We start from the raw sequence: 15,591 nt of genomic DNA on the forward strand, positions 1-15,591 counted from the left end.
AAGGAAGAAGGCAGAGACTAGACTGAGGCGTGGACAAGCCAAAGAAGCCCTTGGATTCCAGGAGACAGTCCTGGAACTGATTCTGTCACAGAATTTCCAGAAAGAACTAAACTGCCAACGTCTCGATTTTGGAATTCTGATCTCCAGAATGTGAAAGAGTACATTTCAGTTCTTTCAGGCCACCAAGTTTGCTCCAGCTGCCCTAGGAAACTAATAAAGCCACCATCTCTGCCACTACTTTTTTTTTCGATGCTTTGATCTTTAAAACAGTAACTATTCCTTCCTCATCTCCCAAAGATGCAATAAAGAATTTGTTGTGATTAACTTCCCAATTATCTAAAACAAGGAAGTGAAATCTGAGGCAACACCTGAAGAAAAATGTCAAAAATACGTAAATGTTAAGCTACAGGAAAATGACTTTGCCTTTTACGATTAGGTTGACTGGCAGGGTGGAGAGAAATGCTGCTTCACTTTTAAAGTTCTGAACAGGCTTTGAGGCAATAGAACCCTAAGGAGACTGAGCAACCTAAGAAAGTATACTGTTGATTAAACAATGCTAGAGGAGGAACAGACATTTAATGTTACTGATGTACAAAGAGACGCTTCATTTAATATGACATATGCATAATGCTATGCAAATACATTATTCTGCATTATGATATGAAGAAAAAGTCACAAAATATAAAAGTTTGCATTTTCTTATTTTATATCACTGGGCCAAATTATTTTAGATGACCTTACCTTGTATTTCTCTAGAATGTGCAAAAATTAATTTTAATGATTTTTCATATAAAACTTTTAACAGTCCTTGTAGTCCATATAAATCCCATATGGAAAAACTCTCTCACGAACTCACATTATGATTAATTTGCACCACATCCCTAATTCTGTGAATTGCGCTGGTTTCTGCCTGAGGTCTAGTGCTGAGAAATATGTACTTTCTCAGGATCATATTGACCTAGGTGCTCACTAAACATTATAATGTACGTGACCACAAGACAGAATACAGTGGGTGAAATGCCAAGAGGACAGCAGAATCTCAATTAAGGTAACAGAGAGGCATGACATCAACATTTAACATTAAGGATAGAATGTGATTAAAAAATAAATAAATAAACAGTCAGGGAGCTTGGCAGGATGGCGGCACATGCCTGCAATCCCAGCAGCTCAGGAGACTGAGGCAGGAGAATGACTAGTTCAAAGTCAGCCTCAGTAAAAGTGAGGCACTAAGCAACTCAGTGAAACCCTGTCTCTAAATAAAATACAAAATAGGAAATAGGTCCGGGGGTATGCCTGAGTGGTTAAGTGTCCCTGACTTCAATCCCTGATACCAAAAAAAAAAAAAAAAAAAAAAAAAAAAAAAACAGGGAGAAAGCGACAGGCCTTCCAGAATACAGGACTGGATCCTGGATCAACCAGGTGTGGACTTAGACTAGAGCACCTAGTCTAGAGAGAACTTATAGAAGATTTAAAAGTTTAAACACAGAAAAGAATATATTTCCTGAAATTCATATGGAGACATAAATAATCTTAACAGTACTACGTGATTATTTTTTCTTTTGTGGGGGATGAAGACTAAAATGGCACTCAATTCCAAGAAAGGAAGTCAAGGAGTTAGAGGAAAAAATAATTGTAATTTTGAAAATACAGAGGGAAGAATACAGGGTATTTGAGTTTGTTTAGAAGAAAATGGTCAAAAGATATTCAGTTCTTGACTGTTTAACTTACAAAGTAACCTATTATCACTTGTATTATTTTTATTTAAACGTGGTGCTCTGTGAAAGGTAACAGATTCCAAGGGAATGACCCTTTATAATATTTTTGGCCTAATCAGAATTTATTCTATCCCAGATCCACTAGGTTTACTAGTTAAGAAAGATCATGCATGCAAGATAAATATACACATATTATAAATATATATACATATGTGTATGTGTGTATGTGTGTTTGTATGGCAGAAAAATCGGATTAAAATTTAAGCATGAAAGTAATATATGCTCAGCATCCCCCATAAAATACCAATCCACAATCCATTCTTACCTGGGACTTCTACCATGTACACTGGGAACATTTCACTGCTTGCTGACTCTATAAGAGAATAGCAGACAATCAGAATTATTACACTGTAATTGATAGGAAATCTGTCTATCTATCTGTGGCTGAAGTTTTGTCTCAATTTTCTAGTCTGTATTGAAAGTCATTATAGAACTAATTTAAACCTATACTTTCAAAAGGCAAGAGAAATCATTAAAAGCAAAAAAAAAAAATTTAAAGTAAAAACTTCTGGAGAGACACAACAATTTCATAATTTCATAGACACAAGTTTTTAGTGAAAGTTATATCACAGATTACAGCATTCAGTGTCATATCTATGATACTAAAATATAATCATTTTAATCAATGATTCACTTAAGAATCAACCACAACAGTATGGAAAAAAAAAGTGAAAAGATTATTTTTGAGAATCTGGCCTAGACACTACACTCAGGTAAGGCACCAAAGTAAATAGAATTAGGGCAATAAATAAGGGCAAATATAATCTGTAAGTCTATTAAATAGGCATGTATTGAGTACTTCTTAAATTTATTGTACTTAAAGAAACATCCAAACATTAATAAAAAAAAAATTCTTTTTTCCTGGAAACCAAAATGATTGAGAACAAATATTTTCAAAATTAAGCAACAAAAGTAACATATTTAATATATTTAAACTCACATAACTTAGAAATGTACAGGAATATTGGCTTATATTTCATCTTAATAGAATCTACAAGTTTGTGCAAAAATAAACAGGTATGTATGTGCCTGCATATGTGCGTGCGAGGATGTGCGTGCACACACATGCGCACGCGCACGCACACACACACACACACACACACACACACACACAAAACTACTATTTGCACAGTGAAAATAAGACAAAATACCACAGGGAAATAATTGCAGATATACATGACACTATGTCAGCTACAAAATTCTTTATCCAAGAAAACCAAATGAATGTTAATGTGCACATTAATTTTAGGATCAGTCCAAATAATTGGCTCTATTATTATATACTACTGCAAGAAAACTGAATAGAAAATTAAAACTTACAGCTGTACAACTGGCATCAAGTAAATTAATGCTGATAATTCATGGAAATATATAGACCATATTTTTCCTATTTACTATTTTTTCCAAAATCAGAAGTACAGTCATGATAAATGACTAAGGTTGACAATATTCTATAAGCATTTATTTCAAATTCCTAGTTTTATAGATGAGAAAAATAGAGTTAAGAGAGTAAATAAATCACCCAAAACCACACAAGCTTTGAGAAAAAGACAAATCTCAGAACATGGCAGCATCCAGTGTCATATTTTGATACCAAAATATCCAAATTGGTATTTTTCAGCAATAATTCATATAAGAATCCATCACATCAGACAGAGGTCCCAATTATTTGTGAAAATACTTATGAAAGATATCACATTATATTAATTTTATTAAAAATCAAACACATCCAATAATACCCTCTGTATTTATCCTTTGAAAATGCATCCTAAATAAATTGTTCAAATGTCAACAAAGACATGAACAAAAATAAAACCGTTCATTTGTTCCTTCCTAACATGAATATGTTAACTAGAATATTCAACCATAAGATATTGTTAAATATTTTCACTAAATGCATACAATGAAATAAAGGAATCCAGGAAAATTAGGATATGGTGAAATATACTTAATTTTGATTTTTTAAAGTTTATTCAAAATGTTATAATAAATATAGTAGATATATTTAAAATATATAGATATATTATAGTATTTATCTTGTACAACTGCAGCTTTTTTATTTTATTGTTTATTTGAAGTGTGTGTTTTAATGTACCATTACAGTGAAGAATTATAGAAATGCTGAAAATCATGTGAGTCATGTTACTATAATGTAATACTTAACAGTGATTATGATTGAACTAGAATATTCAACCATAAGATATAGTCCTCAATGTATGAATAAAGAAACATCTTAAAAACATGTTAAATACAAAAGCAAAAAATAAAACGAAACAGTGAATTCATAATGAATTTTAAGAAGTGACTGCTAATCTTTAAAACTTCATTTAATAATTAAATATTAATACTGTTATATTTTTAATCTTGAATTCAGTTCTTTGATGGTAAATAACTAAAAACTCCAGTATAACTCATGAATATTTCTTTTTAAATCGTTTCTATTCTGATATTACTTCTTCCAACCTTTTTTTTCTCTTTTGGTTGTCTCATTTATTTTGCTTTCCTCATTTTCATACTACTTTAACAAAAAGTAATATCAAATGAAAGCAGAAAGTATTATTGTACTTCATGTTTCGTCATTGTAGTCTTTTAAAGGAATGTTCTTAATGGTGACATGAGGTCTTCTCTCTTTACTAATTTGGAATCAAAATATAACAGCCTGGAGAGTGCAGGAGCACCCAAGCAGCTTCTATCCTTACAGAAAACATACAAGAGTAAACAGATAATCTGCAAGTTGCTAGGTGAACACTGAATTAGAATACACAATTTTATTTATATGATATCCTCCTAATACCTAGACTCTCACACATATAGCATAAAGCATAAGAATTCTGGTAGCTACTTTTTGACCTGGTGGGGACCCCAGTATTAGTATTATCCAACTTTAACTTCAGGATTCTGGTTTTGTCTGTCTCTTTTCTATACATATAGGAAATATTTGTTTTGTGGATTTTGTTAACACTGTCAAATGACTGAAGCTGATGAGCTGAGAATATATTCCATTTTTTTTGGTAGAGATGCTTTGTGTATAAATTTGATTTTAAACTGTGAAATGTCTTGGATTCCATTTTTTCTGTTTTTTTTTTTTGTCTTTATTTTTAAATTGAGATTTTTGGTGGCTAACAATACTTGTACCTACAAGTACACTTCTTGATTTCATGTAAGCACCAATATTTACTAAACGTTTACACATTCTTCATATTTTAAACAAATGGAAGTCTTTTGTATTGTTCAATTTAAAATATTTTTAAACAAGACTGTCAACATGATTAGCTAGAATAGAAATAATATTAAGTGGATATACCAGCTGAAACTCTCTACATTCTCGGACACCACTAGTAAATCCAATGTCCTTTAATATGATCAACTCGGGTTTGTCACACAAATTCAAAAATTAGTATTCTATAATTTTGTTTCCTTGTAAAAGGCTGATCTAGGACAAAAAGAACTGTTGCAAATGTTTTACAGTTTGATTCTAGAGTTGCTACTCACAAAGTAATTCCAAATAAAACTAAAATAAAATAAGCAAGATCCAGAAATAGAAAAAAGCAAACAATTTTGACACATACCCATAGTTTTACTCCAGATTTTTCACAAACCATATCGTCTGATTTTGAAAAATTATATAGAGCAGTAAATAGATAATCTTTCTTATGTATAATTAATACTAAAGCTGATTCGAGAGTGAGCCCTATTTCAGGGGTAATTTGTGATCTCAATTTTTTTCCTCTCAAAAGCATTGTCACTATTTTAATTTGTTTCATTTGCACTATTGTTACAGGTGACCTGTTATTTATGTCCATTAAAACCATTTTTAAGTGTTGCAATTTAAAATTTTAAAACAGACAAAAATGCAAAGTACCAAAATTATATAAAAATATTGGCTGAAATGCACAATTTAAAGAAAATTAAATTTATAAATCATTCTATAAAATATTACTAGCATGAAAATTTAAAAATAGAACTTGGTAAAAGCAATAAGAGATTTGAAAACTCAAGACTGCTAATAGCATTTCTTCACTTATTTCAAGGTAAATTTTCTTGAAAAAGTTATAATAATAAATTTTGAGATATCTGCCTTTAATGTAATTTGAGTTAGCTCATAACACAAACTTTTCATTTTCCTACATTTTATTTTTACGTGTGTACTGTTACATTTAATTTTCCTTGTCTTCTTTGTTCAAATTAACAACTGTTAACTATATCAAAGGCAAAAAATAATGAGAAATATAATTTCATTTAAAATAAAACGTCATACTAAGTGCTGGATAAATATTAGAATCATCATATCTTTTAAAATTTCTTAAAGATGTAAATAGACTACAAACATAAAATACACATTGGTTACCTACAATTGTATTAAAATAAACATACTTTTAGTTTTGATCCTGTAGTTACAAATAAATCACTGAAGCAATGAATATCAAATTTTATTTATTCAAATAATTTTAGAGAATATATTTAGGACTATTAATCCTTTATGATTTTTATTCACTTTTAATCAAAGTAAAATTAAATTGGCGCTAACTATATTTGTATCAACTTTACTTTGAATAAAACATGCAAAATAATTGTTATATTGACAAGTATTTTGAAAAGTATGAATAAGGAGCTTTACGATGATAAATACTTCTAGGATTTATAGTTTAAGAAAGACCTACATTATAAATTACACACACAAAATACAAATTTGACATATCTATTTGTAGCCTTTAGGAATGCCAGACATTTTAGCAAATTTAATTTGATCATAAAAGAAACCTACTTTGTATAAGGAATTGTTACATGCCAAATAAAATTAACTAAATTTATAAGACATGAGAACAAGTTATTTGTTTTCTATCACAAGACAAATATTCTAAATTTGTTAACTTCTTAAATTATTTTTTATCTGTTTGATCTTAAATGGAAAATATATGTGTACTTATTTCTTTGTGATAAAAATTCAAAGATAGGATGATTCTAATATTTATCCAGCAGTTAGTATGACATTTGTGTTTTAGATGATTTTTACCAACTTTATAGATTCTTTCTAAATATAGGTAAATATACTTCAGGAAAAAAATGCTAGGAATGAAAGGTAAATTGGCATGTTAATTTTTAAAACACTATAACTTCTTCACCTTTAAATCTATGTTCAACAAGATACTATTATCCTCTCAGCGTATTCTATTCTACTAGTAGTACATATTAATTAATATAGAAAACTGAAACACACACACAAGGAAGCACATTTATTATTTCTAGATGTCAAATTTGCTGAAATATGATTTTGTTCATTTATTTGGGCTGCCATTCATTTTATAGGTAATCAAAACTTAAACCTAAAAATATTTATTTTCCAATAACAGACTTAATTTCTAAAATTTACATCCACAACTTGTTCTTAAGATTTGTTGGAAGACTAAGTCAAAATAAGCCCATGCTTATATCACTGTATAACTGCTGAAATATAGTTTTTAAAAAGATAATGTGGATAAGTCTTTCTGCCTTAGTGATAAATTGAGTGATAAAATGAGCTATTGGATAAAAAATTAAGTATTAATGTAATCAATTAATGAATTGACATATGTTATCATGATTACCTCTCATTAAATGTGCCCATATTTTTTTAAAATGTAAAAATCAAGTTCATTTAGAAAACAGATGATAAAAACTAGAGGGAAAACATGCATGCTGTAAGGTATGCCTCTTCACCTTTCTCCCACTGTCATGGAATCAAGAATGGTAAAGATACAGTTTCTGATCTCACAGACATAGGAGGACTAGTTTAGTGAATCTTATAGATCTAGGACAGTCGTTTTTTAATTGGTTTCTTTGCATTACAATGTTTTAAATATGATATTATTAAAAATATCTGTCACAAAATGATGATAACCAATATTTATTATAAAAGCCCAGTAAAAGACCAACAAGTTCCTGAATATATCATATTTACTAAGCATGAGAGTTGAATAAGGCTCCAAAATGACTTATATTCTTGATAAAACTACAAGTAAAGTAGTAAGATACATATTTTAAGAGTGTATATGAAGTCATAACTATTCCAACTTTTTTAACAATATTATTCAATCCTTAGATTTTTCTAAGATGACTCTGGCTGCCTTCAGTTTAGACACAAAGTTGTGAGAATCAGTCCTACATTTCACAAACTTTAAAATATGTATCTAGATAAAAAATAATAATTATTTTTGGGTATGTTGTTTTTTAAAACAATCAAGATAACAAAACATATACTCCTAAGAATTTAAGTACTAGTTAGACAACTGTTTTCATCTATTAATATCAGATAGTGAATCTGTCATAGTATATTTCCTACTTTTTAATTATGCCTCTATATTCTTTGCAAATCTCCAAGTTCTTAAAATGTTCATGGTTAGAAAGTATGCTTCTTTTAATAATTCATAACTATAATTCTGATAAATACTTATATTTTACTAATTTGATACCAGTTTTTGATTCAAAATTGATCACCTTTGTTCAATAAATTGTGCAGAGCATAGGTCCTATAAAATTTGGAAGATAGTTTTTCATCACTGTAAAAGAAAACTATTTTTTTCTAATGGTTTTAGTGCTTAAATAACAGTATAATTAGGTTATGTTATATGTTATATTTACAGATAATCCCACATTTTATGGAAGTTGAGTGAACAGTAAAGCAGCTTACCTGATAACATTTCCTTGGCCAAATATCCCTCTTAAGGCATATGGTAGAAATAGTAATGCCCTATATAATTACAGAGAGGGAATCATCTGAAGATTCCAGGGCTTCAAAAAGAATTTAGGATAATTAATGAAATAAAATCTATCCTTAATCAAGTATATATGAGCAAAATTGTAACACGTTACAAATGTGTATATACATGCCATAAAATATATTTGTCATAAAATATACTCATCATAAAGCATATAAGTGTATACACACACACACACACACACACACACTCAAATGCACACATATCTAAGCTATATTCTTGTTAATTTTATACAAGGAAATAATGGTTGAAGTGAAAAGAGTTTAAATATAAAGGTATTTGAACCCAATACATCATTAACACTTAAAGATTTAATTAAAGTAGTACTTAAGGTTGGAAGTATTTGAAATAAATCTTGAGATCTTCATCATTTTTTCTAAGATTGATATTCTAAGACACAATTTAACTGTTGTACTAATCCAATATAAGTCTTATTTCTCATATTACAAACTTATTTCTTATAAGTATTGCTTAAACTTATTCTTTTAATTAAAAACTAATGGAATCATGCCAAAAAATGTCCAAGTTTCAAATATATATGCACTTTCTACAAATTTTAAGCAAAAGTCATGATCAGTCATACTTTACAAGAGAAATCAAAAAGGCATGTGACGAGATAGAAATTAAAAGATAAAAGGTTTCATCTTTTGCCTGATCTTCACTGACTGATAAACCTTTTATATCTATTATATGATGACTTAATGGAGAAAAAAAACAAAACTCACTGTGTCTTCTTAGTCTCTCAACTGTCCATACACTTTTTTAAAAGCTTAATTCAGTTGAAATATATTTGCCCAAATTCAGTAGCTATATGTTATGATGCTATCAGAAAATTACCTTATACAGCTATGACAGAATAAAGTCCTGAGGAGATGGAATGAAAATACAAATCATGCAGAAAATGCATGAAAGTAACTGTAAAATCAAATATAAACACCTGGTATTTGCCCAGGTTCAACCACTATCATGAAGCTTTTGTTAAGTATAGGTGCCCTCTATTCAACAGATACCTATTTTTATCATTGTTGTTTCCAAATCAGAATTTACATTTAATGATTTATTTTCAAAAATTCTTCAATGTAGTACCTTACCAGTGTCAATATCAAGATTCCTAGTGCCAAATGACTACATATGCATAAATACATGTATCTAATGTTTTCCCTCCATAAACTTGAATTCAGCTTCAGTAGTATTGCATGATTCTGTCAGTCAAAATTAAATGAAGGAACTCAGTACTGTGTCAGAAAGGATTGAGCAATTACTTTTATTACAGTTTTAAAATAGTCTTTACTTATGTATGTCTTTGTATATTAAATGATATCAATTTTACCAATATTTCATTTATATTGAGTATATTAAAAACATCTGGTTTTGTTAGAAGATATATATCATATAAGTAATAATCATAATATACCTTCTTCTAGCCCATTTTCCTAAATGAACATTGCTGTTACTGGCAGATTTTAAAATTTCAGTAAGAATGATCATATTTAGGGCTGGTGTTTTGGCTCAGAGGTAGAGAGCTCACCTAGCAGGTGTGAGGCACTGGGTTCGATCCTTAGCATAGTACCACATGAAAATAAAATAAAGGTATTGTGTCCACTTACAACTAAAAAATAAATATTTTTAAAAGAATGATCATATTTAGTAAATTTAACATGTTTAATAGTGATAAGAAATAAGTAAGTATCTGATTTTCAGGACATAAAACTTTCAGCATCTTACTTTGAAACCTTTTTGTTCTTGCCTGTGTGAAGGTACATAAATTTAGAATGGGATAAATTTAGAAAAAAAATCCATAATCACTTAATCTATGTGGCAACAGGCTATATAAAATCAGTTCTTCAGAAAGCTATTTATGTTTTATAATACTGAGAGTTCTAAGCTTTCCTGGATATTATGTGAATATAAAGGAAATATAGTTTTTAGGATGCACAATTAAGTACTTTTCTACAGACATTATCTGATGATTTAGAAAAGAGTCACACATATTTTATGAATATGTGCACTCAATGGAAAGCACATTTAATTCAAATGATTACTAGTTCTATATTCTTCAAAAGCATCTCATCTGTTTCTATGTTTCTTAAAACATTTGATGTATAACTGTAACTTTTTAGTTGCTAAACAATGATATTAATATAAGAGCTAATTGGGTTCTTCCAGAATAGTTAGAAATAGTTCTATGCCACAGTAAAATCTATGGCAAAATACAATGAAAGGAGAAAGAAACAAGAGATGAGTGGACTACATTTAAGAATCAGCTCCCTTGAAACTATAACAGAGCATTCGTGGGCTTAAGGTTTTTCTGCGTTGTCTGTAAAATGGGCAGTTCATTTCCTCTGCTAGTTTAAAAAGTTATTTTATCAGAAACATGATTGTAAAGTTTTTAAATTTATGTAGAAAGACAATTATCTCTCTGTTTTAATTGTCACCATAATTATCAACATACAGAACAAAAAGGTTGCTTTTGAAGGCTTTTGCCTTTTTATCTGAAGATACGATTAATGTTCTCCAGCTATCCCAGTTCTAAATTTCATATAATTCTTGGGAAGAAAGAACATAACTCACTAAAATTACCCAAAAGTGTAACTTTTCTCAAGTATTTAAAAAATATTAATATACCTATCTTAAATTTGCAAAACAAGAACTCAGCTACATTCAAAGCACTAACAAGTATTCATATTGATAATGTTCACTTTCAAATACAAGTTTATGTAGTCCTTTAAACTCTAACACAATAATTAGACTTGCATTACAGTGAGAATGCACTGCTTTTCCTGGTTATGTGCATTACCACAAACTATAACCTTGGGACAAGCTGTTACTTCTGACATGAATGAATGATATTGAACTTTAATTTGTGCAAAACAAAAAACCCTTCTTAAATGTTTCATAACAAAGAGTTTAAATAATTGCATTTTCTAGAAATATGCTCCAATCATATTCCATTCGTCATGAAATATTTTTGAAAGATAACAGAAAATTCAGAGTTTCTTCTAAAGTAAGCTCCATATACATTTTTGGCATCATTGTGATTAAGTCGGGAAATATGAGTGTCATAATGGTTCTAATACAGTTTTCCACTGCTCCATCTGCTGGATATGCCTACATCTCCCGCACCAAGTGGTAACCTCTAAAAAGTAACATGAACTAATTCAGCAGGTGGCTTCAAAAGGCTCATGTATGTTGCTTGAAAAACTTACAATGACTTTTACATTTTTGTTTCACTAAGTGTCCCTACTTTATTGCAAAAAGAAAGGAAAAGAAAGAAGCTATAATCTGCAGGGAAGATACATTTCACAGTAGGTGAAAAATTACAATCAAGAAGGAAGTAGGCTATTCATTACAGGTCTGCACCCTGCTTGCATTTTACTGATTTTGACATTTCTCTGAAAGGTCCTATAGTCGTCCCCCTAAACTGGAAAGGGGAAACATATAGAAAAAAAAAAAAAAAGATGTAAAGAGATTTTTTTTAAACATGCCTGTCAGTAATCACATAAATATCACAAAAAGAAAACATGAGTCTCTCAACATAATTTACCAAGTGATGGGGGAGCCCTTAGTCTTCCCCCCCCTGCAACGTCTTTGCAGGCAGCTCCAGAGTCGCTCTTGGACGAGACAGCCCCACTTTTCCTCCTTCTGCCAGTCACTGATGGGACAAAGTGCAGTTGCTGCCACCGGCCAGGCCACTGTCACCGTTGCCACCTCTGCCGCTGCTGCTTCAAAGCCGTGGCTGCTACTGCAAGGAAAGGGTTACTCCTCTCCAGGAGTCAAGTGTCTGCAAACTTCCCCTGCTTTACATTTACCTTTTCTGCAAACTTGTACGTCCTTCCGTGCAGAAGGGCCAAGGAAAACCATTGCAAGCATTAAAGGGAACATCATAATAAAAGGACACCCCCCACCCAAGGTAAGACCCGCGAGTTATGCAGAAACGCAATCTTAATCCAGAGGGGAACCGCCGCTTCCAGAAGATCCTCCCCCCACTCGCTTCCCCTCAGAAAACGGTGCCCACTTTGCTACGGAGGGTGGCTGCCGCTGCCATGGACATGTGTGCGGTGGAGGTAAAGTTTGACAAATGATGACCAGTCCTGGAAGGGGAAGAATATAGGCAGCCAAACAGACACGCGGGGTGTGCTAGGGGGAGAAGCCTGCAGGAAAAGTGTCACGTACCTTTCTGCGGTTGCCAGGCGGGGAGGCTGAGGACAGCGTCGCTGGAGGTGGCGGGGCGAGGGTCCAGCCCTGGCCGCGGGCTCCCTCCCGGGGTGAGCAGAGCCGCCGCCGCCGCCGCCGCTGCGCCCGGGCGCAGGGCCGACCAGCCTCTGACGCGCCAAGGGCTCTGGGCCACGCCAGTCACTTGGCCCAGAGAAGTTGGGCAGCCTCAGCGCGGCCTCAGCAACCGGGGAGAGCAACACGTTTAGTTTGAACTTTCCAGCTCCAGTCCCAGCAAATACACACTCACGCACACACACGCGCGCAAGGAGAGCCTCTCAGAGGCGAGCGAACCGGCACCGGTGGCTCTCTGGCCGCGTCTTTCTCTCTCCCTCGCTCTTATTGGCGCGGAGGTTATTGTTTTATTTATTTATTTCCTCCTCCTGGCTCCATCCCTCCGCCCCGCTCCCCCTCCCTCTTTTTCCCTCCTCCTCCTCCTCCTCCTCCCCTAAGTCTGTGAGGCCGACGGTTGCAGTCGCTCCAGCTGCAGCGTTGCGGGGCCGCGCGCGGCCAGCGGAGGCTGCGTCTGGCCCCGGTGGGGGCGCGGGAGCCAAGGAGCCCTGAAAGGGCGGGGCGGAGGGAGTGGGAGGACTCTGGGGCTGCCTGCCTTGGGGAAGGTGACGAGTGTCAGTGGAGGTGAGGGGAGTTCGCTCCGGGCTCCGGGGACTGTGCTGCGTGCTGCCCGCCGCCTGCAGCCAGGGAGAAGCCCGCGAGGCCTGCACGGAGAACCGCGCTCCCCGCCCTGGCTGAGGAACTGAGCGTTGGACGGTCGCCTCAGCGCGCCTAAATCGACTGCCTCCTCCGCCCGCGGGCGAGAAGGCTCAGCCCCCTCGGCGCCGCCGCCCGCTGGCTCTCCTGCTCCCTCCAGCTCCCCGACCCCTCCGGGACGCCCAGATGCGCGCTACCATTTAACCAGGGACGTAGCGAGTTTGCATTTTTTTTTTTTTAAGATGCTTTAAGTGTCGTGCAGTTAGGCGTCCTTCTCTCCCCACCCTGCCTCTCCTCCGTTTCTCGGGAAAGGTGCGGTCTACGCCAGGTGCGGCACCCACCGCGGCTGGGCGGGCTGTATCCTACTAGGGGATGAAGGAGGTGTCTTCAGACCACAGCCTTTAGGCGCAGTTTGGGACCTAGGAGATCCAGAGTGGCAATGTCTTTGCTGCTATCAATGGCCCCCAAACTGAGCTCTCAAATGGCAATTGACCGCTGATGCCACCGTCGTTCAGTCAGGCTACCCGCTTCCCCAATCTGCAGAAGAGATGACCTTAAAGCCAGCCGCCCTCCCCCACCCCATACAACCAGAAATCTGGACTGGAAAGAGCCCAAATCTGACTCAAGGAAATCGTTCTTCCACTTCCATCTTCCTGACCCCACTTCAAAGCGGCTTATCCAACGCAAACCCCTTTCAGACTTCCCATTAGGTAAACCTGTTTTTTTGTGGGGGTTTTGTTTGGTTTTTTTGTTTGTTTGTTTGTTTGTTTTGGTTTGCTTTTGTTGTTGTTGTCGGGTTTTTCTGTTTGTTTTGTTTCGGTTAGGTATTTTGTTCATTTGAGGGTTTGGTTTTTTTTTTTGGTATTTTTGTATTTTTTTTTATTTTTAGGGATTCATGACTTCAGTCACAGAAAGGGGGGGATCAAAAGGAAATAATTCTACAATGGATCTTGATAAAACACAGCCAGTAAACTAAGCACCATCTCAAAGACTGGGATGCTCAAAGACTCTTGGATTTGGAAACAGCGTTTCTTTCCTCATCCTTTTGCCCTCTAAAGCCCTAACAGTCTTAGACTAAATTTTATGGAGATTCCAGATATAGAACACTGTTACTAAACTGCTTACCATTATCTTATAGTGTACACACACACACACACACACACACACACACACACACACACACACACATTTTTTCCCTTTCTGTTCAAGAATGTCTTTCAATTTCTCCAAATATTTACCCATTAAGATAGTCATTCCTTAGTATTTTCGTTCTTTTCTCAGAAATTCCCTGTTATGTGTAACAAATACCTCTTAAAGAGCTGGTGTTTTTTCTGTTCTTTACATTTTCATTGACATCCCGAGTAAGCCCCCCAGAGGTAAGATGAGGAACAGGTGAGGACTGAAATGTAAGAAGGTGAAAAAATACATGTTTAGAGCATGTTATAGTTGCTCTCTCATTCCAGCTTCATGTGCCCTTGTCATTAACCGAGTCTGAACCTTCAGATCCTCCCTTACTCAGCACCAACTAACTTATTATTCGGAAAGCCATCCACAATTGAATTTAAAACCCTATTTCTGAATGGAAGAATTCAGAGACCATATCCAGAAAACAGGAATGTACTTCATTGGTCACCTGAGTAGTGAGCTTGAAGTTGTGCCATGCAGGTATGCAAAATCTGTAAGACCACATGTAAATTTAAACCAGTACTCAGGAAACGTATATCTCCACATTTCTTCCCTGCTCCAGAGGTGTAGAGATTTTAATATGGAGGAGAGCTGTTTGACAGTGATATTTCAACTTAATTTTGCATAAAATTAAGAAAATTTCTCAAGAGATGTGTGTGTGTATATATATATGTGCAATCTTCCCTTTTTATGTGTATGTGTACATATCCATATATATCCACATATACATATATATATATATATATATATATATATATATATATATATATATACATTTATATATATGAGTGATCTTCCCATATTCTGAACAATAGTTACAATGGTATTTTTTTTCAAAAATTTTCCTTGGAATGTAATTGCTCTCCTTGTCATCCTTCCACTTCATCACCATGTACTTGCCTTCAATATATTTCTTCTCTACAGTATCCAGAAGTACCCAGTTTTACTGGGAGTTG

General features: G+C 34.3%; 1 long non-coding RNA gene across 1 annotated transcript in view; it reads right to left on the minus strand.

Annotated features, from left to right (window-relative positions):
- Window positions 1–13,128, minus strand: part of LOC308635422 — a 96,087-nt gene extending 82,959 nt beyond the window's left edge. The window contains exons 1-2 of the long non-coding RNA XR_014019187.1: window positions 12,704–13,128; window positions 2,041–2,088 (exon numbers count right to left, since the gene is read on the minus strand). This is a non-coding gene — a long non-coding RNA (uncharacterized lncRNA). The remainder of the gene's footprint in view (window positions 1–2,040; window positions 2,089–12,703) is intronic.
- Window positions 13,129–15,591: the final 2,463 nt, after the last annotated feature.

This window comes from Spermophilus citellus (assembly GCF_964194105.1).
Source record: "Spermophilus citellus genome assembly, chromosome: 16".
NCBI lineage: Eukaryota > Metazoa > Chordata > Mammalia > Rodentia > Sciuridae > Spermophilus > Spermophilus citellus.